Genomic DNA, 23,356 nt, shown 5'->3' with positions numbered 1-23,356 from the left:
TACACTTTTCACGGCTAAAATATGTGCCCACCAGGACCTTCTGTGTGTCAGACAGATGTGATAATCACTACACCATGAGCACATCTTGGTAAATATAATAGTCATTCTGAAAATATGTATATTTCATGAAATAAATAAATAAATAAAATGCTATTATCATAAATGACATCCAACAATACCACAAAGGATAAAGCTTTGGTATTTTAACGAATATTTAAGGACAGCAGAACGAGCTAAAAGTATCAAGATTTCCTGCAAGATCAAATTCTCACAGGATATGTAGATGTTCCCCTTAATCATCTACGGACACTTTACCTAGAGACGAGAATCAGGGATAGATTACATTTGATGAAATCTTATTTTAAGAGCAAAAGGGAGGGGAGGTTCTGCAAACCTGTTATGTTGGCGAGATGGACATTCACGAATATATCAGTTAAGATTATATGCCTTTTATATATTGTGGGTATGGTGTACGTAGACGAGAATTCTGGAAGACGCTAAAACCTTTAATAAATTGGATTAAGGTCCATTTATGGCGGTTGAAAATCTGTGCTTACCAGGGCTCGAACCTGGGACCTTCTGTGCGTTAGACAGATGTGATAACCACTACACCATGAGCACCTGTATTATCATTTGAACTATCATTTTCTGAAGAACTTTTATTGTTTTTCATCAATACTATAGTCACTCATACAAGTTATGATAGTAGTGGTAATAAAGGTAATACAATAAATAATATAACTGTTACAATGATTATGTGATGGCAATTGTTATTAATGTCATTACTGTTAGTATTACTGTCATTGTAATTGTTATTTTTGTTATAATTCTTATGTTCCTCATTATTTTAGTATTGTTGTTTTCATAATTGTTAATACTATGGTTTTGTCTTTAATAGTTTTATTATCACGATAATGATAATGATTATTGCTGTCATTACGGTTATCTAAACTATGATTATGATCATAAATATTCATAAACATGTAGTCAAGAACTTCTACAGATTTGTCGTTTATGAAACCAAACGAAACAGGGAATTAAATCAAAATATAACAAATCTAATAGTATAGAATAGAATATGAAGATCACTACAAAAAAGTTGGTGTTGACTGTCTTCAAGAAGATTAAACATTAAGGGAAACAATTAATGCGTGTGGGTTTCGTAATAAACTCTTGGGACATATAATTACCTTGCCAGTCATCTGCGTGTGGACTTCGCTTAAGGGTGGCGTATGATGATGAAGTTAGAGTGCATTATCATTAGTAGTAGTAGAGTAATTAATCGTTGTCAGGATTATTTTATCATGAGTATCACTAATATTTAAAAAATCATTCCATTAGTATTAACATCGTCGCCATCATCATCATGGTCATCGTCGTCTTCATTGTCATTATCTTCATCTCCATCATTATCGCCATCGTCATCATTATCACAATTATTCTTATTATAATCATCTTCATCTCAAATTCGTACTGTTATCATTTTCATCTCCATTTCCATCTCCATCCCTAAAAGTTTTCAGGAATACCCTTCATGCAAATACGGATAGTTCACACTTGTATTCTTTGATGAAAACGAGAATGTAAATAAACAAAATAAGACGAAGCTTGATTAAAACAATGAATAAGAAAATTAATAAATCAAAAATAAGAAGCAGATTCTACCAGCCTGTCAGGATAAATTGGAAACCTTCTAAAATGTGGCGGAAGGATAAATATTAGATCCCCACATGGAGGTACACTTTACACAGAATCTGTCCTCACCAGGGCTCGAACCTATGACCTTCTTTGTGTTAGGCAGATGTGATAACCGCTACACCATGAGCACATCTTAGTAAATATAACAGCCATTCTGAAGAAAATAAATCTACTGAATATATATCATATTTCATGAATGAAAAACATAAAGTCACATCCATGAAAAAATTGTTGACATATTTAAGCTACCATGTACTCATACAAGGTATTGTCAAATGATTGTTTTCTTCATAGAAATAAAATTTATGTCACATATGTATGTACACGCTTATACACACGTGTGTGTATATATATTTGCACACACACACACACATGCATATATATATATATATATATATATATATATATATATATATATATATATATACATATATACATATATATAACCTGTTTATATATATCTTTTCATCAATACCATAGTCATTCTTACAAGTGATGATAATGGTAATAAAGGTAATATTGCAATAAATAATAAGGATAACTATAACTATTACTGTGAATTATGTGTGTATTTATATTTTTTCGGGGGGGAGGGGGCTATATGTGTGTAAACCTGTATATGATATATCTCTTAGTTCATGTTTTGCTTTCTCAATAGAGGGCTCTCATAGTGTAGTGGTTATCACGTCTGCTTTACACGCAGAAGGTCCCAGGTTCGAGCCCTGGTGGGAGCAACTTTATCAGAGTGATCCCATTTTGTAGTGATACATTATTGTGTTTGCAATTTCTGCTACCCTTTTCATGCGGTATAATTCAATTGATATATTGATAAATACATTGATATTTTAATGTGTATGTGTGTATATAAAAATATATACATATATAAATATATATACATATATATATATATATGTGTGTGTGTGTGTGTGTGTGTGTGTGTGTGTGTGTGTGTGTGTGTGTGTGTGTGTGTGTGTGTGTGTGTGTGTATGTAGGTATATATATGTGTACATGAACATATTTATGTATGCATGTTTGTATATTTATTTCTAAATATGCTTGGGTAAATATGTGTATATATATTTGTATATCCATATCTCTCTTCATATATAAATGTATATATTTGTATAGATATATATATACGTATATATACATGTATATGTCTATATGTGTATATATACATATATATGTGTATATACATATATGTGTTTATATACATATGTATATATATGTGTGTATTTATATAAATATGTATAATCATGGATATGATTCTATGTATATCCATATATATTTGTCTATATACATATATGTGTGTGTGTGTGTGTTTATGTGTGTGTATGTGTTTATTTATGTATATACATATATATACATATATGTATGTATGTATATATATATATGTTTGTGTGTGTGTTTTGTGTTTGTGTTTGTGTTTGACTGTGTGTGCTGTGTGTGTTACTAATGACGCTGTGGGAATCATCATTTTTTTTAAGTATCTGTGTGCATTGGGGATGTATTCTAGTACCTCAACACTGGCTGTCACTTTGCATGTGCAAGATCATCCCTAAAGTTATTAGAGAAATAATTATATGTAGCATAGGGATACAATTCAACATAATGTGCTCATGGTGTAGTGGTTATCACATCTGTCTAACACACAGAAGGTCCCAGGTTCGAGCCCTGGTGAGCACAAACTGTGAAAAGTTTACCTTATAACCGACATTAGAAGTCTACGGACGCCATATCCACAGTTTGGAAGACGAGGATATAACAGCATGAGGTACAGACTGCCTGATAGAGCACTACTCACTTATGGATAAACGCACAATCAAATTTATATCATGGAATATGCGTAGTATAAAGCCTAGGCTGAATGACCTGGAGTTTTATATCCGTAAATATAATACTGATGTTATTTGCGTGCAAGAACCTTTTGCTGCTGCTGTTAAGATGAAAATAGCACCTGCAATTCAGGGATATTATTCATATGTGAATACAGCCATGACTGGATTATTGACATATGTGAAGGTAACACTGCCGCATAAATTAGTTAAACAATCCGAGAACACTGATGTTCAATTTCATCATTTAAAAATTCAGACTGCCACTGGATATTTTTCACTGTATAATATATATGTCAGATACCAATTTTCACAACCAAAGCACGTTATGTATGGGCGACCTCAATGCAAGGCATCCACACTTTGGAGACAACCAACGTAATAGTAATGGGGAAGAATTCAAACATTTTATCAATAGTAGATCACTGACAATATATGGCACAGAAGCAGAGACTCATTTGGGAGGTGGCAGATTAGACTATGTATTTGGCAAAAATTTAGTTCATGGTAATGTCTGTACTTCACTGGTGCGCGAGTTAGTTAGTGACCACTTTGCAATACGAACAGATTATACTGTAGACAGCAATTCAGCCACTAAATCACCTAGGCTCCGAATAATTATCCCACCGGGCCTCGAGCATCACTTCAAGGCACGGGTCTATGACTGGTATAACACCTATGAAGTAACAGCTGTTGAGAAATTTTCTCAGGATCTAATCAAAGTTGTCACTGACTACTATGACACATGGGTCTGTTCACGAAAACTCTCAAAGAAAAAGAGGCCCCAGACCTCCCATGCACCGAGGTGGATCAATGACCCAATTCTGGCAAAGGAATATAAACGGGTTCAGGAGCTTGCTAATTGCTATAAAGATAATAAGACGACAGATAATCTTCTGCAGTTTATGAAAGCCACCAAGGAATTCAGAGAATTAAAAACTCAGATTCATAGTAAATACTGGGAACAATTCCTGCAAAGTATCAATAGTCAAACTTCTATAGCTGACGTATGGAGAAAAATTAAAAGACTGACAGGTAAAGCCCTCACAACACCGCAGTTCCACAGTCCACAGGAACAGGCTAATATGCTGCTAGAGCAGTGGGCAGGAAATTCTCAAGTCCACTCACTTCCACAAGGGATAAAAAATCAGCTCAACAAGTCGAAAATAGATAGAAATTTCAATATAGCAATAGCATGTGCTGCTATTGACCCCTCCGACTTTGTCGAAATAACCGAGTGGGAACTGAGCAATGCCCTTCTGAAAGGTAAGGCAACCGCCCCTGGCAAGGACGGCATTACTTACAGCGTCCTTCGCCACATTGCTCAGGTACCAGGCAACCCACTTTTACATCTGTATAGACTCAGCCTATCACAAGGAATCCTCCCAAGCTCCTGGACTAAAAGCTTAATCATTCCTATACCCAAACCCAATACTGATAAATACAGACCCATTTCCTTGACCTCCTGTCTGTGCAAAGTACTTGAGAGAATAATTCTGAACAGGCTCATGTATCGCATAAATGCTAAGTTATCCCCCAGACTGTATGGATTTCTCCCAGGGCGTAGCAGTCAGCACTGTTTTGCAGAGTACTTAACAAACTCAAACCCAGGCATGCAAACCGTATTTCTTGATCTTAAATCTGCTTTTGATATTGCAAACAGGGAAATTATCCTTGAGCAACTAGCTAGCTTTGGTATTCAGGGAAAACTGTTAACATGGGTTCAAATGTATCTGTCGAATCGATCGGCTCAGGTTCTCTTCAGGGGCATTAAGAGTACTCATACAAAAGTATTTCAACTCGGCACACCTCAGGGAGGCGTACTTAGTCCCATGCTATTTAATATCCTAATGCATAGATTACTGGCCGATATACCACTTGCAGGCAAGGACTCCATTATTTGCTATGCCGATGACATTTGTATTAAATCCTCATCCGAGGAGAGAATGCAATTGATCCTAGATGTACTTTCTGCAAGGGCTACTGAGTGTGGCTTGATAATTTCATCTGAAAAAACAAAGGCATTTAACCCACAGACAATCCCTCTGCCAAGGTTTCATATAAATGACGTTGAACTAGATCTCTGCCATCAATACAAATACCTTGGGGTGATTGTTAATGATTCAGAGTTCATTAGAAACCTGAAGAAAAGGCTGTGGGAGCGGCTGAAGCCACTTAAGACACTTGTCGGCAAAGACCATGATATTAATGTCAATATTGCGAGAATCTTTTACTTGTCATACATAAGGTCGGTCATAGATTACCTTGCGTTGCACCTAGTATTGTTTAAGGAATCAGAGTTGACTAGTCTAGAAAGTGTACAAAATGAAGCCATGACGATCATTCTTGGTGCCCCTAGAACAACAAGGATTGTGAATATGAGAACAGAACTTAATTTGCCTTCTGTTTATGAAAGAATATTATACATAAATACCACATTTAGTGTCAAATCAATTAGAGAACCCCTCCATTGTACAGAGTTCCAAAGAAGACTCAAACACAGAATAGAAGAGCTAACTTTGAATAACAACACTGATTCATACTCAAATCCATGGTTACAAGTGACGTGTAAACACTTAGCTCAGCTGAACATACCCATAACTAAGACCCTACATGGACGTTCTGTACCACCATGGAAAATGTCGGACCTAAGTGTATATTATACGACTGCCCCCCAAAAAAGACAGTGTCCCCCCTGCTATACTTAAACAGTATGCACTTGCAAGTATAAATGAGCATCTAGACACTCTTTCCAATGCATTTGAATGCTACACTGACGGATCCTTGCAGTCTGGGAGCAGAGCAGGATGCGCTTTTGTTGTATATAAAACAATATTTTGCAGCACCAGGATTGTAGGAGGGTTCATGACTGGGCTAGCACTATGCAAACCGAGTTGGCAGGAATACTCATGGCCACCGAATTTCTATTGAACCAAGGCTCAGGGGTCATTTTCTGCGATTCACAGAGTGCTCTCCAGGCTCTGAACACTCTAGACCAGGGGTTCCCAAACTTTTTGTTCCTCAGTACCCCTTAGGCTTTTTATAGGTTCACATGTACCCCTAACACTAAAAATTAAGCTTAATAGTAAAAAAGGACATTTTAATATTTTAATTATTTAAGTCTGCATGTTTAGATTACATAGGCATCTTAAATGTAGAAAACAGAAATAAAGCAATTACTAAGGTTTCAATAAAGGTGGTGCTAATCAACACAAAGAAAATTAGAAAAGTGCAATCTGAGTGCAGATTACAACACCATGTATTGTGCAAGTAATTGTTTCCTTCAGACCAAATGTACCCCTTGAAACGTGCAAATGTACCCCTGGGGGTACATGTACCCCAGTTTGGGAACCCCTGCTCTAGACAAAGGGGCGAGAAATATTGCAAATGACATCAGGATACACGTGTATCGTGCAAAAGAACGAGGCCATAATATACGTTTTGTGTGGATTCCATCGCATGTTGGAATCCCTAGGCATGATCATGCTGATCGCCTAGCAAAGTCAGCATGTGACAAACAAAGTGTGGACATAGATCTTGGGATACCTCTTTCTAGGATTTTATACATCATTAAAGCTTCCTTCAGAGAGGACTTGACTGAGTTGATTAATTCTCAACGCCCTGAAAGCTGTAGCATAAAGCACTATGACCGGTTTAGGCAAGATTCATTCATCTATGGTTTATCTAAAACAAGAACAAGACAGTGTGATGTTGTGACTGCAAGCATCAGGCTTGGATATAGATTGTATTGGCAGGTCAGAGCAGTTTGTAATGTCGAAGAAACTAAGTGTAAACTGTGTAATGAAGAATATAAGCGAACACTTGTCATTATATCTCAGAGTGCCATGTGATACAGCCTTTCAGGCCACCTAGCATGAGGTACGGAGAACTATGTAACTACTTCATATCATCTGATGTCTTAGTAGATATACTTATGTTGTATCCTAAATTTGGAATGTAGTATCACATAACCGAATATAAAATGTATTAATGCTTTCCCACGCCTAAGCTACATGCCGGCGTGGTAGATGAGTGGATAAAGGACTGTGCAATTGTTCTTTTCCCTAAACTGATAAAGTACTCATAGCAATGTTATAGGTTAAAATTCAAATGTAACACTATGTAATGTTATGACCATGCAATAAATGTACCACAGCTTGCCCACGCCTGTGCAGTTAGCAAATGTGGTAAATAAAGGACTAAACTAAACTAAACGAGTGCAATTGTTCCTTTCCTTAAACTGATAAGGTACTCATAGCAATGTTATAGGCTAAAATTCAAATGTCAAGAGATTCTAGATATACTTTCTGCAAGGGCTTGATAATCTCAACTGAAAAAAAACATGGCACTTAACCCAAAGACAATGCCTAGGTTTCATATACATGACGTTGAGCTGGGGTGGGGTGATTGTTAATGTTTCAGAGTTCATTAGAAACCTGAAGACAAAGGCTGTGGGAGCGACTGAAACCACTTAGGACACTTGTCGGCAAAGACCATGGTATTAATGTCAATATTGCGAGACTCTTACTTGTCGGTCATAGATTACCATGCATTGCACCTAGTATTGTTCAAGGAAACAGAGGTGACTAGTCTAGAAAGTGTACAAAATGAAGCCATGAGGATTATTCTTGGTGCCCCTAGAACAACAAGGATTGTAAATATGAGAACAGAACTTAATTTGCCTTCTGTTTATGAAAGAATATTATACATAAATACCACATTTAGTGTCAAATCAATTAGGGAACCCCTCCATTGTACAGAGTTCCAAAGACAACTAAGACACAGAATAGAAGAGATAACTTTGAATGGCAACACCGATTCATACTCAAATCCATGGGTACAAGTAACATGCAAACACTTAGCTCAGCTGAACATACGCATAACTAAGGCCCTACATGGACGTTCCGTGGAAAATGTCGGACCTAATTGTATATTATACGACTGCCCCCAAAAAAGACAGTGTCCCCCCTGCTATACTTAAGCAGTATGGACTTGCAACTATATATGAGCATCTAGAAACTTTTTCCAATGCTTAGGAATGCTACACTGACGGATCCTTGCAGTCTGGGAGTATAGCAGGATGCGCTTTTGTTGTATATAAAAACAATATTTTGCAGCACCAGGATTGTAGGAGGGTTCATGATTGGGTTAGCACTATGCAAACTGAGTTGGCAGGAATACTCATGGCCACCGAATTTCTATTGAATTAAGGCTCAGGGGTCATTTTCTGCAATTCACAGAGTGCTCTCCAGGCTCTGAACAGTCTAAACAAAGGTGCGGGAAATATTGCAAATAACATAAGGATAAACGTGTATCCTGCAAAAGAACGAGGCCATAATATACGTTTTGTGTGGATTCCATCGCATGTTGGAATCCCTAGGCATGATCATGCTGATAGCCTAGCAAAGTCAGCATGTGACAAACAAAGTGTGGATATAGATCTTGGGATACCTCTTTCTAGGATTTTATACATCATTAAAGCTTCCTCCAGAGAGGACTTGACTGAGTTGATTAATTCTCAACGCCCTGAAAGCTGTAGCATAAAGCACTATGACCGGTTTAGGCAAGATTCCTTCATCTATGGTTTATATAAAACAAGAACAAGACAGTGTGATGTTGTGACTGCAAGAATCAGGCTTGGATATAGATTGTATTGGCAGGTCGGTACAGTTTGTAATGTCGAAGAAACTAAGTGTAAACTGTGTAATGAAGAATATAAGCGAACACTTGTACATTATATCTCAGAGTGCCATGTGTTACAGCATTTCAGACCACCTAGCATGAGGTACGGAGAACTATGTAACTACTTCATATCATCTGATGTCCTAGAATATATACTTATGTTGTATCCTAAATTTGGAATGTAGTATCACATAACCGCATATCAAATGTATTAATGCTTTTCCACGCCCATGTTATATGCCGGCGTGGCAGATGAGTGGATAAAGGACTGTGCAATTGTTCCTTTCCTGAAACTGATTAAGTACTTATAATAATGTTATAGGCTAAAATTAAATTGTAATACCACTATGTAATGTTATGACCATGCATTAAATGTACCACTGCTTGCCCACGCCTGTGCAGTTAGCCAGGGTGGTAAATAAAAGACTAAACTGAACTAAACAAGTTTTATATATATGACATTAAACTAGATCTTTATCACCAACATCTCGGGGAGAGTTTGCGTGATGCTAAATTCATGGGAAAACATAAAGACAATACTGGGAGGGAAGGAAGCCACTTATAACACTTGTTGGCAACTACCATGATCTGTAGTGAGCATGCCTTTCGTTGGCCCCACGCGACCTCTCTCTGGCCAGGTCATCCCCTACAGGTCTTTGGACGTAAATACGCACGGCTTTGGACATCACCATGCCCTCAGTTTCGTCAGTTCGGACGACGTCCCCGAACCGCTGCAGTAGTGGTCTTATGTTCCCGCCGCCAGGTCACCGAGGTAACCCCGGAAAGCTGGCAGATCCGTGAAGGAGACGCCGCCTTGCCGCTGCTGGTGACACAGGTCGATGGGGATTTCTTATGCGATACTGTTAAAGCTACAGATACTCAGTGCTAAGTGTCGCATTCCGTGTGCCCTGATAAAAGCGAGCGCTAGCCGACGGTGTATTCAGAAACTTAGGTTTAGTGACTATAACAAACATTCAACAAGTGTGTTCGTTCACATAATATTAGTGTAGTGTTACCTTTCGTTCGTATTCGTATTCGTTTATTTGTATTCGTATTCGTTTATTTGTATTCGTGTGTACGTTTTTGTCAGTATATTGACTACCTGTATTTGTGTATTTGGGTATGTACGTCCGTAATTCGACTGCACGTATTTGTTTAGTTGATTGTAAATATTTTGATTGTGTCGCTAATATACATAATATACCTATTAAATAATAATGATGTCAGAAGTGCTACAGATCGTCACCTGGGAGTAGGAGGGGGGGGGGGGGGCAAGCCTTAAAACAGCCGGCAGAAAGAGCACTGAATTTACAGTGTGGACAAAGGGGTTTGCTGTGAACTTTTCTTTTTCTTTTCTTTGAGCTTATCAGTTCTAATTAGTTCTTAAAACCTCCTATAGTTTCCAAGTCATAGGCACTATATAATGAACATTAACAACTATATGTTTGTATTTGTATTTTTTTGTGTGTGGTGTGTACCTCACGAGCGAATCTTAACACCTTTGTCTCGAGTTATGTTAAATGCACAGGCATGGCTCATAACACAAGCACACTTTCTCCGGTTAGGATACAGAAACAACACTGAATAATTTTAAGCTCATCTAAACATCATTATTTTTGGAATTGTGCTCACCAGGGTACGAACCTGATCCCTTCTGTGTGCTAGATAGAAGTGATAACCACTACGCTATGAACACGTTGACACAGCTGAACTCTTTCTTATTGTCACTACACTTTAAAAGATGTGTGTGAATGTGTACGTGTAACAGAGAAAGAGAGAGAGAAGCTCGCCTCTTGCACATCTGGCTGTATATTTATACACATTTAGTCATTTCTCTCTATCTATTCATATATCTGTCTTTCTTCCTCTCTCGCTCTCTCTTACTTTCTCTCTCGCCCTCTTTAAGATATCAGAATAATATCCAATGTAATACAAATATTAGTAAAAAGTAGTTGGTATTGACTGTCCTCCCGCCAAGCATCAAGGGAAACCATTAATGTGCGGGGGTTTCGTAATGGACTCTTGGGGAAGGTAATCAGCATGTCAGTCATCTGCGTCTAGACTAAGCTTAAGGGGACGTGTGGTGAAGGAGTCAGAGTGTATTTTTATCTTTAGTAGGAGGAGCAGCAATATAATCATTATCAAGATTTTTATCAATAGTATCACTGATAACATTAAGCCATTGGTATTAACGATCTCATACTCTTATCTTCATCTCCATCTCTATCTCTATTTCTATCTCTGTATTACGTGTTCGAATCATCTAATAAGTCTTTGTTTACAGTCCACGCATCCCGGGCAGCATCCAGCCTTGTCCATCTTTACAAACATTTAAGGATGACTTGAAATGTAGACTAGTTAAGAATTCCAACATTTCCACCAGTATCTCTCTTCAAAGTTTACATCCCTAAAAGTTTACAAGGATACCCTTAACGCAAATATGGATATTTCACCCTCGTATTCTTTGATGAGAACGAAAATGAAGAGTGGATATAATGTGATGAAGCCCGATTAAAAGATTAAAAAAGAAAATAAATCAATCAATAAGAACCACGTTCTACCGGTTGTCAGGATAACCTGTAAGCCTTTTAAAAAAGGAGTGTTGCCCCAGATACTTTTTGGTACGAAGAAATTGGTAAGTATAAGATCAGGTCTTGGAGGTACACTTTTCACGACTAAAATATGTGCTGACCAGGGCTCGAACCTAGGACCTTCTGTGTGTTAGACAGATGTGATAACCACTACACCATAAGCACATGTATTATTTTGTGAAATATCATTTCCTAAAGAACGTTTATGCTTTTCATCAATGCTAGTCACTATTACAAGTGATGCTAATAATGGTAATAAAGGTAATAATACAATAAGTTTTAAAGATAACTTAAAATGATTATGTGATGGTAATTGTTATTAATATCATTACCTTTGACATTATTATCATTGTCTTTGTTATTGTCATTGTTATAATTCTTATGTTCCTCATTATTATTTTATTATTGATATTATTATTTAATAATTGTTAATACTATGTTTTATCTTTACTAGTTCTATCACGATAGATATAATAATTATTGCTGGCTTTACTGTTATCTTAATTATGATTATATGCATACCATAAATAATCCTAAAACTGTAGCCAAGAACTGCTATAGATTTTTATAATGTAAAAAAAACTAACGAAACAGGGAATTAATTCAAAATATAAGAAATATATATCCTCCACCAAACAAAAATATAAATCAATATAAACTTTAACACAAAATGGCAGGACTTGAAGTATAAAATGAAATGCATATCCTTTAAAATACCACAATAATATCGAATGGAATATAAAGATCAATAAAAAGTAGTTGATGTTAACTATCCTCCCGCCAAGCATTAAAGGAAACAAACCATTAATGTTTGTGGGTTTCGTAATAGACTCTTGGGACAAATAATCATCATGCCAGTCATCTGCGCGTGGACTTAGCTTAAGGGAGGCGTGTGATGGAGTTAGAGTATATTATCATAATTAGTAGTAGTAGTATCATTATCAGGATCATTTTTGTCATTCGTATCCTTAATACTGATAAAATCATTCCATTGATATCACCGTTGTCACCATCATCACCGCATGTCACTGCATATGGAGGTACACTTTTCACGGCTAAAACCTGTGCCCACCAGGACCTTCTGTGTTAGACAGATGTGACAATCACTACACCATGAGCACATCTTAGTAAATATAATAGTCATTCTGAAAAATATATATATTTCATGAAATAAATAAATAAATAAAATGCTATTACCACAAATGACATCCAACAATACCACAAGGATAAAGCTTTGGTATTTTAACGAATATTTAAGGACAGCAGAACGAGTTAAGGGGTTATAAGTATCAAGATTTCCTGCAATATCAAATTCTCACAGGATATGTGGATGTACCCCTTAGGCATCAACGGACACTTCACTTAAAAAGGAGAATCAGGGATAGATTACATCTGATGAAATCTGATATTGTGGGTATGGTGTACGTAGACGAGAATTCTGGAAGACGATAAAACCATACATAAATTGGATTAAGGTACATTTATGACGGTTAAAAATCTGTGCTCACCAGGGCTCGAACCTGGGACCTTCTGTGTGTTAGACAGATGTGATAACCACTACACCATGAGCACCTGTATTATTCTTTGAACAATCAGTTTCTGAAGAACTTTTATGTTTTTCATCAATGCTATAGTCAATGTAAAGGTAATACAATAAATAATAAATATAACTGTTACAATGATCATGTGATGGTAATTGTTATTATTGTCAATACTATTAGCATTACTGTCATTGTAATTGTTATTTTATTAATAATTCTTATGTTCCTCATTATTTTAGTATTGTTTTTTTCATAATTCTTAATACTATGGTTTTGTCTTTAATAGTATTATCACGATAATAATAATGATTATTGATGTCATTACTGTTATCTTAATTATGATTATGATCATTATCATTATAAACATGTAGCCAAGAACTTCTATAGATTTGCAGTTTATAAAACCAGACGAAACAGGGAATTAAATCAAAATATAATAAATCTATAGCCTCCATCAATCAAAGATATAAATGACAATAAATTAAGATAGTGATCGTTATTGATATCATTGCTGTTAGCATTCTTACCATTCTCATTATCGTTATTTTTATTATGATTCTTATGGTTCTTATTATCTTATTATTGCTATCATTATTATTTCATAATTGTTAATACTTTGTTTTTGTCTTTAATAGTTTTATCATGTAAATCATGATAATGATTAATGTTGTCATTACCGTTAGCTTAATTATTATTAAAATCCTATTAGCATCACAAATCATCGTAAAACTGTTGATTTTTTATAATGTATAAAACCTGACGAAACAGGGAATTTAATAAGAATATAAGAAATATATATCCTCCATTAAACAGAAACTTTAACACACAATGACACGACAAATTACAAGAAATTGAAGTATAAAAAGAAATACATATCCTTTAAAATATCAGAATATCGAATGGAATATGAAGATCACTACAAAGTAGTCGGTGGTGAGTGTGCTCCCGCCAAGCATTAAGGGAAACCATTAATGTGTGTGGGTTTCGTAATAGATTCTTGGGACATATAATCACCATGCCAGTCATCTGCGTGTGTACTTCGCTTAAGGGTGGCGTGGGATGATGAGTGTATTATCATTAGTAGTAGTAGAGTAATTATCATTATCCGGATTATTTTATCATTAGTATCACTAATACTAATAAAATCATTCCATTAGTATTAACATCGTCGCCATCATCATGGTCATTGTCGTTTTCATTGTCATTATCTTCATCTCCATCATTATCGCCATCGCAATCATCATTATCATTATCACTATTATTTATATCTTTATTATCTTCATCTCAAGTTCATACTGTTATCATTTTCATCTCCATCTCCATCTACATATTTCATGTATGAAAAAACATAAAGTCACATCCATGAAAAAATTGTTGGCATACTTAATTAGCAACTTTATCAACACCATGTACTCATACAAGGTGTATTATTTACTTCATAGAAATAACAGTTCTGTCGCATATGTATATATACACATCATATTTGATTTCATATATATATATATATATATATATATATATATATATATATATATATATGTATATATATATATATATTTATATATATAATATATATATATAATTTTTTCATCATATTTGATTTCATATATATATATATATATATATATATATATATATATTTTGTGTGTATATATATATATATATATATATATATATATATATCTTTTCATCAATACCATAGTCATTCTTACAAGTGATGATAATGATGATAAAGGTAATAATCCAATAAATAATAAAGATAACTAACTTTTACTGTGAATTAAGTGCGCATTTATATTTTTTTCGGGGGGGGGGGGGAGGTCTATATGTGTGTAAACATGCATATGATGTCTCTCTTAGTTAATTTTCCGCTTTCTCAATAGAGCGCTCTCATAGGTTATCACGTCTGCTTTACACGCAGAAGGTACCAGGTTCGATCCCTGGTGGGAGCAACTTTATCAGAGTGATTCCATTTTGTTGTGATACATAATTGTGTTTGCAATTTCTGCTAACCTTTCCATGTGGTATTAATCAATTGATATATTGATAAATACATTGATATTTAAATGTATATATGTGTATATATAAATATGTATATACATATATATGTGTGTGTGTGTGTGTTTGTATAAATATTTCTAAATATGTTTGTGTATTTATTTATATATATGTATATGTATATATTCGTAGGAATATATATATATATACATATATATACATACATGTATATGTATATATGTATAGATATACATATGTATGTATATATATGTATATATACATATGTATATATATATGCGATTCTATGTATATTCATATATTTTTGTCTATATACACATATATAAGTGTGTGAGGGGTGTGTGTGTTTATATATGTATATACATACATATATATATATATATATATATATATATTTGTATATATATATATATGTTTGAGTGTGGGTGATGTGTGTTTGTGTATGTGTGTGACAGCTGTGGGATTTATGGAAATTATCAGTTTGTTCAGGTTTCTGTGTGCATTGGGGATGTATTCTACTACCTTAACTCTGGTTGTTATTTTGCATGTGCACGATCTTCCTCAGGTTATTAGAAACATGATTATATGTAGGATAGGGTTACAATTCTACATTATGTATTCATGGCATAGTGGTTATCACATCTGTCTAACACACAGAAGGTCCCAGGTTCGAGCCCTGGCGAGCGACCTTAGAGCATTTGTAGTTTTTTGAGATTCCGAATGTATAAGTCTACGGACACCGTATCCAGAGTTTAGAAGGTGAGGGCAATGTTTCCATTATTTGCTGCTGATTATTAAATTCCCATCCAAGGAGAGAATGCAACTATTCTAGATATACGCTCGCAACCACACGTGCAAGCATGTGCGTGCGTGTGTGTGCGTGCGTGCGTGCGTCCGTGTGCGTGCGTGCGTGTGCGTGCGTCCGTGTGCGTGCGTGCGTGTGCATGCGTCCGTGTGCGTGTGCGTGCGCGCGCGCGTATGCGTACGTGTGTGTGCGTGCGTGTACGTATAAGTGTGCGTGTATGTGTAAGTGTACGTGTAGGTGTACGTGTATTTGTGAACGAGGGTAACTACGTAAGGGCTTGTTCGTGTGTGCGTGAGCTCGCACGAACGTAGTTACGTGTAAACATACTGGTATGGATTCTTTATACATTTTCAATAGTAGACCATCATTAACTCACCAACTAAAAAAAATACCACTTTGTTCACCATGAGATCACATTGCTTCTCTCTTAAACTAAGAACACAAGGTAAAATCGAAAATAAAATAAAAGGAGGAGTTCTGGTGTTTTACTTGGAGAGTGACAGCGTACATATACACAAACCAATATAATTAGCTTTACCTTCTTAATATCAGATCACAGGTCACTGTTGCAATCCACTGTCGAAGGGAGTCCGTTACAAAAATCCGAAAAAAAAAACACAAACACAGAAGGCGACAGCGTGTTGCCTTGGCGAACCCCAGCCTGCCCTCTCTCTGTCTCGGGAGTGTCTGGTGGGCTTCCCCCAGGTGCGCATCCTCACCTTCGCGGTAATTAGCCACTGTATAGTTCGCTAGTTTTTCTGCGGAACTAGTGCAGTTGTCCCTTATTTAAAGTCACAGTCTCAAGATCGTTTCTTAATTAATGGCTCTCGCGGTTTTTGCAGTAATCTATTTTTGTTTCGTCGTTTTTAATTTTCTGTATATGTATTGCTCGTGCGTGCCGGTCCATCTGCAAATCTGATCACGACACTGTGATATCAATAGTACTGCAACCTTTCTTATCACGCGCCTCTCTCCAGCTCTAACAGGCACCCGCGCAGTCGACAAGTGTGTTGATTATCAATCCCGAACATTTATGACAAAACCCCAAAGACGCTGGCGACTGTCGTAAAGGCTTGGTGTGTTGACAGTCATGCTTCAGACAGGTTTTATTGGCCCCTATTTCTTACTGAATTATCTTTTGATTCCATAATAATTTTGATATCCTTTTATAATTCAACTTCTCATCACTTTATATATATCATTTTCATGTGTATATGCACACGCACACGCACGCGCGCGCGCGCACACACACACACACACACACACACACACACACACACACACACACACACACACACACACACACACACACACACACACACACACACACACACACACACACACACACACACACACACACACACACACACACACACACACACACACACACACACACACACACACACACACACACACACACACACACACACACACACACATACATACATATACACACACATTTATATACACCCACATATATCATCAGTATAACAATTGATCAATACTACATGGGAAAGAAATTGCAAACTTAATAACACTACAAAAGTTGCTCCCACCAGGGCTCGAACCTGGGACCTTCTGCGTGTAAAGCAGACGTGATAACCACTACACTATGAGAGCGCTCTGTTGGGGAAGCGGAAAATGAACTAAGAGAGACATCATTTACACACATATAGACCCCTCTCTTTCAGAAAAAATAATACACAATTCGCATTAAAAGTCACAGTTATCCTAATTATTTATTGCATTATTACCTTTATTACCATTATCCTCAATTGTATAGCGTGACTATGGTATTGATGAAATTATATATACATAATAATATATATATACGTATATATATATATGTGTATAAACATTTACATATATATGCGACAGATTTTTTTTTTTTTTTCTATGAAGAATGCAATCATGTGACAATACCTTGTATTAGTATATGGATATGGCTTTATTTTTTCATACATGAAATATGATCTTTTGTTCAGAATGGCTGTTATATTTACTAAGATGTGCTCGTGGTGCAGTGGTTATCACATCTGTCTACCACACAGAGGGTCCAAGGTTCGAGCCTTGGTGAGCACAGATTTTAGCCGTGAAAAGTGACCTCCATGTGCGGATCTAATGTTTACCAGCTTTTCCGCATCATTCCGCCTTATTTTAGAAGGTTTTTAATCTATCCTGACAGGCTGGTAGAACCTGCTTATTTTTTATTCGTTTATTTTCTTATTCATTGTTTTAATCAAGCTTCAACCTATTTTGTTCATTTTCTTTATCTTTTCATCAAAGAATGCAAGGGTGAATTATCCGTATTTGTGTGAAGGGTAGTCCTATAGACTTTTAAGAATGGAGATGGAGATGGAGATGACGATGATAACAGTATGACCTTGAGAAGATTTATTATGATGGTGATAATAATAGTGATAATGATGATGATGATGATGATGATGATGATGATGATTATAATGATGATGATGATGATGATGATGAAGGCGATGGCGATGACTATGGAGATGAAGATAATGACAGTGAAGACGACGATGGCCATGATGATAATGGTGACAACGGTACTTCTATTGGAATGAATTTATTAGTATTAGTGATACTAATGATACAAATTATCCTGATAAAGACAATTACTCTACTGCTACTAATGATAACACACACACACATTAATGCTTGGCGTGAGGACAGCCAACACCAACTACTTTGTAGTGATCTTTGTATTCCATTCGGTATTATTCTGATATTTAAAAGAATATGTATTTCATTTTATCCTTCAAGTTTCTGTCATTTGTCTTGTCATTTTGTGTTGAAGTACATTGTCATTTATAGTTTTATTTGGTGGAGCATATATGTTTATAACATTTAGAATTAATTTCTAGTTTTATAAGGTTTTAAGCATCATGAAAAATCTACAGAAATTCTTGGCTACATAATCATAGTCAAAACAAGCAATAATTATTTTAATTAACGTGATAATAAAACTAGTGGAGACAAAAACATGGTATTAACAATTATGAAATAACAATACCAATGATATAATAATAATGAGGAACATAAGAGTTATAATAATAAAAGTAATAAGGATAATGATGATAATGATAACTGTAATGACATTAACAACAATTACCATTACATAATAATTGTAACAGTTTTTTTACCTTTTATTATCATTATTATTATCACTTGTAAGAGTGACTATGCTATTGATGAAAAGACTAAAAGCTCTTCAGGAAATGATCTATCAAAGAATACATGTGCTCATGGTGTAGCGGTTATCACATCTGTCTAACACACAGAAGGTCCCAGGTTCGAGCCCTGGTGAGCACAGATTTTTAATCGTCCAAAATGTACCTTACATTCTCGCAATCAAAAGAGAGTCAAGTCTATGTGCACCAAATCCACGTTTTAAAAGACATAAAAAGCTTATAATCGTAATTGATATAATTATGAATGTCCATCCCGCCAACATATTAGGTTTGTAGAACCTTCTTTGTGATAATACCCATCATTTTTTTTTTTTTTTTTATTCATGAAAGATATATATATTTATTCAGAATGGCTATTTACTATGATGTGCTCATGTTGTAGTGGTTATCACATCTGTCTTACACAGAACATCTAAGGCTCGAGACCTGATGAGCATAGATTTTAGCCGTGAAAAATGTACCTTCATGTGCGGGTCTAATGTTTACTAGCGTTTTCGCACCCAAAAGTCTACGGGAAATTCTTGGCTACATAATCATAGTCAACGCCCTAGTTCAGACGTCTTAACCTACCATACATCTCTGATAGAATAATATTTATTTCCACTATATTTGGGGTCAAACCTCTGAGGGAACCCTTGTATCTTTCAGACTTCCAAAAACAACTGCAACATAAAATCACGCAAGCAGACGTGACTAATCACATACATGCGCGCCCTCTAATACACAAAATCTCCATGAACATTACAAAGCTCAATGTCCCAATTGCCACAGGGTCGATCCATACAACCGTGGAAAAATTCAAAATTGATCGTGCACCTTACGTGTCTACCACAAAAAAAAAAAAAAAAACTGTACATAACTGCGTGTTACAACAAATTGCATTAGCAACGGTGAAGGAACACACAAAGTCTGTATACGAGTGTTACGTTGACTGATCCGTACAGTCTGGATACAAAGTTTGGTGGGCTTGTACTGTATACAAAAATGGCTTGCTACAACATCAAGTTAATATGAGAGTGCAAAATTGGGGCAGCACTACACAAACGGAGCTGGCAGGTATACTCCTTGCAACGGAATTCTTAATGTCTCGGGGCTCTGGAGAAGTTTTCTGTGACTCTCAGAGTGCTCATCGGACACTAAATTCTTTCAAAGCAGGTGGCGATGAGGAAATTGCAAGCACGACCACGTAGACAAATACTGTGAACATAGATCTTGGGATGCCTCTTGCTAGGGTTGCACATCTATTGAAAAGTTCTCATAAGGAAGAACTAGTAGATCTGACGAACACTCAAAGGCCTGAAAGCTGAACCATAAGGCACTACGATCAGTATAGAGATAGCAAGCCCTCCTATAGGTGGCACCGAAGTCAAACCAGACAATGTGACGTGATTATTGCCAGAATACTGCACGGTGCAAGAAGTGCAGATGAATCTAAATGTAGACTGTGTAACGAAAAAAACAAGCGAACGCTGAGCATTATATCTCGGAATGTCATGTGATACAGCCTTTCAGACCACATAACTTGAGGTATAAAGAACTATGTGAATATTTCACTTTATCTGATACATTGGAAGATATACTCGTATTATATCCTAAATTTACTATGTAAAACTGCCGTAAACAAAAACACAGTGTTATGTAAAAACAGTGGCAAAAGCATATCAACGTTTTATTTTTGTGTGACGTATGACATGTTTCTATATTACCATGTACAATTACAGTAGTCACAGACTAATGTACTGTGTCAGATGTATATAAAACTGTAATCATGATTGCCCACGCCTGAGCAGATAGATGGTAAATAAACTTACTAAACCAAACTTAAAGGGTTTCATGGCAGGTCGGTAGAGCCTGCTTCGTATTTATTAATTAATTCATTAATTTTGTTATGTATTCTTTTAACCAGGCTTCATCTTCAGTTCTTCATTCTCGTTCTCATCAAAGAATACGAGGGTAAAATATCCGTATTTGCGCGAAGAGTAATAATAAACTTTTAAGGATAGAGATGGAACTTAAGATGAGTATGAACTTAAGATGAGGTTGATTATGATAATGATAATGATAATGATGAGGATGGCTATAGCGATGGCGATGGATATGAAGAAGATAGTCACAATGACGATGGCCATGATGATGAAGCTGACAACGTTAATACTAACGGAATGATTTTATCAGCATTAGTGATACTAATGATTAAAATGTTCCTGATAATAATGAAAATTATGCAGCTACTATTGCATACCCCGCCTCTTCATTTTACCTGTCCTGCCAGTCAATCTAGATGTTCCACCCCATCTTCTACTGATCTTTATATTCCATTTAATATTATTCTTATTTGGAAAGGATATGTATTTCATTTTATATTTCAAGTTTTTGTCATTTGTCTTGTAATTTCGTGTTAGAGTTTATTATAATTTATATGTTTATTTAATGAAAGCTATATATCTATTATATTTTGATTGAATTCTCTGTTTCGTCAGGTTTTATAAAGGATAAACCTATAGAAGTTCTTGGCTACAGTTTTATGGTTAGTTATAAAGATAATATGATATGATGATAATCATAATTAAGATAAATGTAAGGACAGCAATAATCATTACCATTATCTTGATAATAAAACTAATAAAGACAAAACCATAGCATTAACATTGTAACAGTTATATTTATTATTTATTGTATTACCTTCACCTTGACTATAGTATTGATGCAAGACATAAAAGTTCTTCAGAAAATGATAGTTCAAAGAATAATACAGGTGCTCATGGTGTAGTGGTTATCACATCTGTCTAACACACAGAAGGTCCCAAGGTTCGAGCCCTGGTGAGCACAGATTTTCAACCGTCATAAATGTACCTAAATCCAACTCATGTATGGTTTTAGTGTATTCCAGAATCCTCATCTAAATACACCAAACCCACAATATATAAAAGGCATTTAATCTTAACTGATATATCCGTGACTGCCCATCTCGCCTTCCCTCCCTTTTGTTCTTAAAATCAGATTTCATCATATGTAATCTATCCCTGATTCTCCTTTCTAAGTGAAGTGTCCGTAGATGCTTAAGGGGTACATCTACATATCTTGTGAGAATTTGATCCTGCTGGAAATCCTGATACCTTTAGCTCGTGCTGCCCTTAATGTTGGATATTCTTTGTGATAATAGCATTTTATTTATTTATTTATTTCATGAAAGATATATTTTTCAGAATGGCTGTTGTATTTACTAAGATGTGCTCATGGTGTAGTGATTATCACATCTAACTAACACAGAGAAGGTCCTGGTGGGCACAGATTTTAGCCGTGAAAAGTGTACTTCCATGTGCGGTGACATGCGGTGATGATGGTGACAACGGTAATACCAATGGAATGATTTTATCAATATTAGGGATACGAATGACAAAAATGATCCTGATAATGATACTACTACTAATGATGATGATAATATACTCCATCATCACACGCTCCACACGCAGATGACTGGTATGGTGATCATCTGTCCCAAGAGTCTATTACGAAACCCACACACATTTATGGTTTGTTTCCCTTAATGCTTGGCAGAAGGACTACTTTGTAGTGATCTTTGCATTATTTCTTATATTTTGAATTAATTCCCAGTTTCGTTAGTTTTTTTTTACATTATAAAAATCTATAGCAATTCTTGGCTACAGTTTTAGGATTATTTATGATGCTAATGATATGAATATAATAATTAAGATAACAGTAATGACAGCAAATTTATTATATCTATCGTGATAATAAAACTAATAAAGATAAAAACATATCATTAATAATTGTGTAATAATAATAGCAATAATAAAATAATAATGAGGAACATAAGAATTATAACAATGAAAATAACAATGATAATTATAATAATGCCAATAGTAATGATATTTATAACAATTACTATCACATAATCATTGTATGTTATCTTTAAAACTTATTGTATTATTACCTTTATTATCATTATTAGCATCAC

At 35.5% G+C, this 23,356-nt stretch overlaps 9 non-coding genes across 9 annotated transcripts; 5 read left to right on the top strand and 4 right to left on the bottom strand.

The window, feature by feature from the left end:
• Nucleotides 1-548: 548 nt before the first annotated feature.
• Trnav-aac lies at nt 549-621 on the bottom strand. Its single transcript has one exon. It is a non-coding gene; the product is annotated as a tRNA-Val (tRNA).
• Nucleotides 622-2,359: 1,738 nt separating this feature from the next.
• Trnav-uac lies at nt 2,360-2,432 on the top strand. Its single transcript has one exon. It is a non-coding gene; the product is annotated as a tRNA-Val (tRNA).
• An 879-nt stretch (nt 2,433-3,311) lies between these two features.
• Trnav-aac lies at nt 3,312-3,384 on the top strand. The gene has a single exon. It is a non-coding gene; the product is annotated as a tRNA-Val (tRNA).
• An 8,514-nt stretch (nt 3,385-11,898) lies between these two features.
• Trnav-aac lies at nt 11,899-11,971 on the bottom strand. Its single transcript has one exon. It is a non-coding gene; the product is annotated as a tRNA-Val (tRNA).
• Nucleotides 11,972-13,305: 1,334 nt separating this feature from the next.
• Nucleotides 13,306-13,378, bottom strand: Trnav-aac. Its single transcript has one exon. It is a non-coding gene; the product is annotated as a tRNA-Val (tRNA).
• Nucleotides 13,379-17,715: 4,337 nt separating this feature from the next.
• Nucleotides 17,716-17,788, bottom strand: Trnav-uac. Its single transcript has one exon. It is a non-coding gene; the product is annotated as a tRNA-Val (tRNA).
• Nucleotides 17,789-18,177: 389 nt separating this feature from the next.
• On the top strand, nt 18,178-18,250 carry Trnag-acc. Its single transcript has one exon. It is a non-coding gene; the product is annotated as a tRNA-Gly (tRNA).
• Nucleotides 18,251-19,425: 1,175 nt separating this feature from the next.
• Trnav-aac lies at nt 19,426-19,498 on the top strand. The gene has a single exon. It is a non-coding gene; the product is annotated as a tRNA-Val (tRNA).
• Nucleotides 19,499-22,132: 2,634 nt separating this feature from the next.
• On the top strand, nt 22,133-22,206 carry Trnav-aac. The gene has a single exon. It is a non-coding gene; the product is annotated as a tRNA-Val (tRNA).
• Nucleotides 22,207-23,356: the final 1,150 nt, after the last annotated feature.

Source organism: Penaeus chinensis, chromosome 16 (assembly GCF_019202785.1).
Source record: "Penaeus chinensis breed Huanghai No. 1 chromosome 16, ASM1920278v2, whole genome shotgun sequence".
NCBI lineage: Eukaryota > Metazoa > Arthropoda > Malacostraca > Decapoda > Penaeidae > Penaeus > Penaeus chinensis.
Note: the sequence above shows the minus strand (reverse complement) of the source record. Positions and strands in the feature narration are given on the sequence as shown.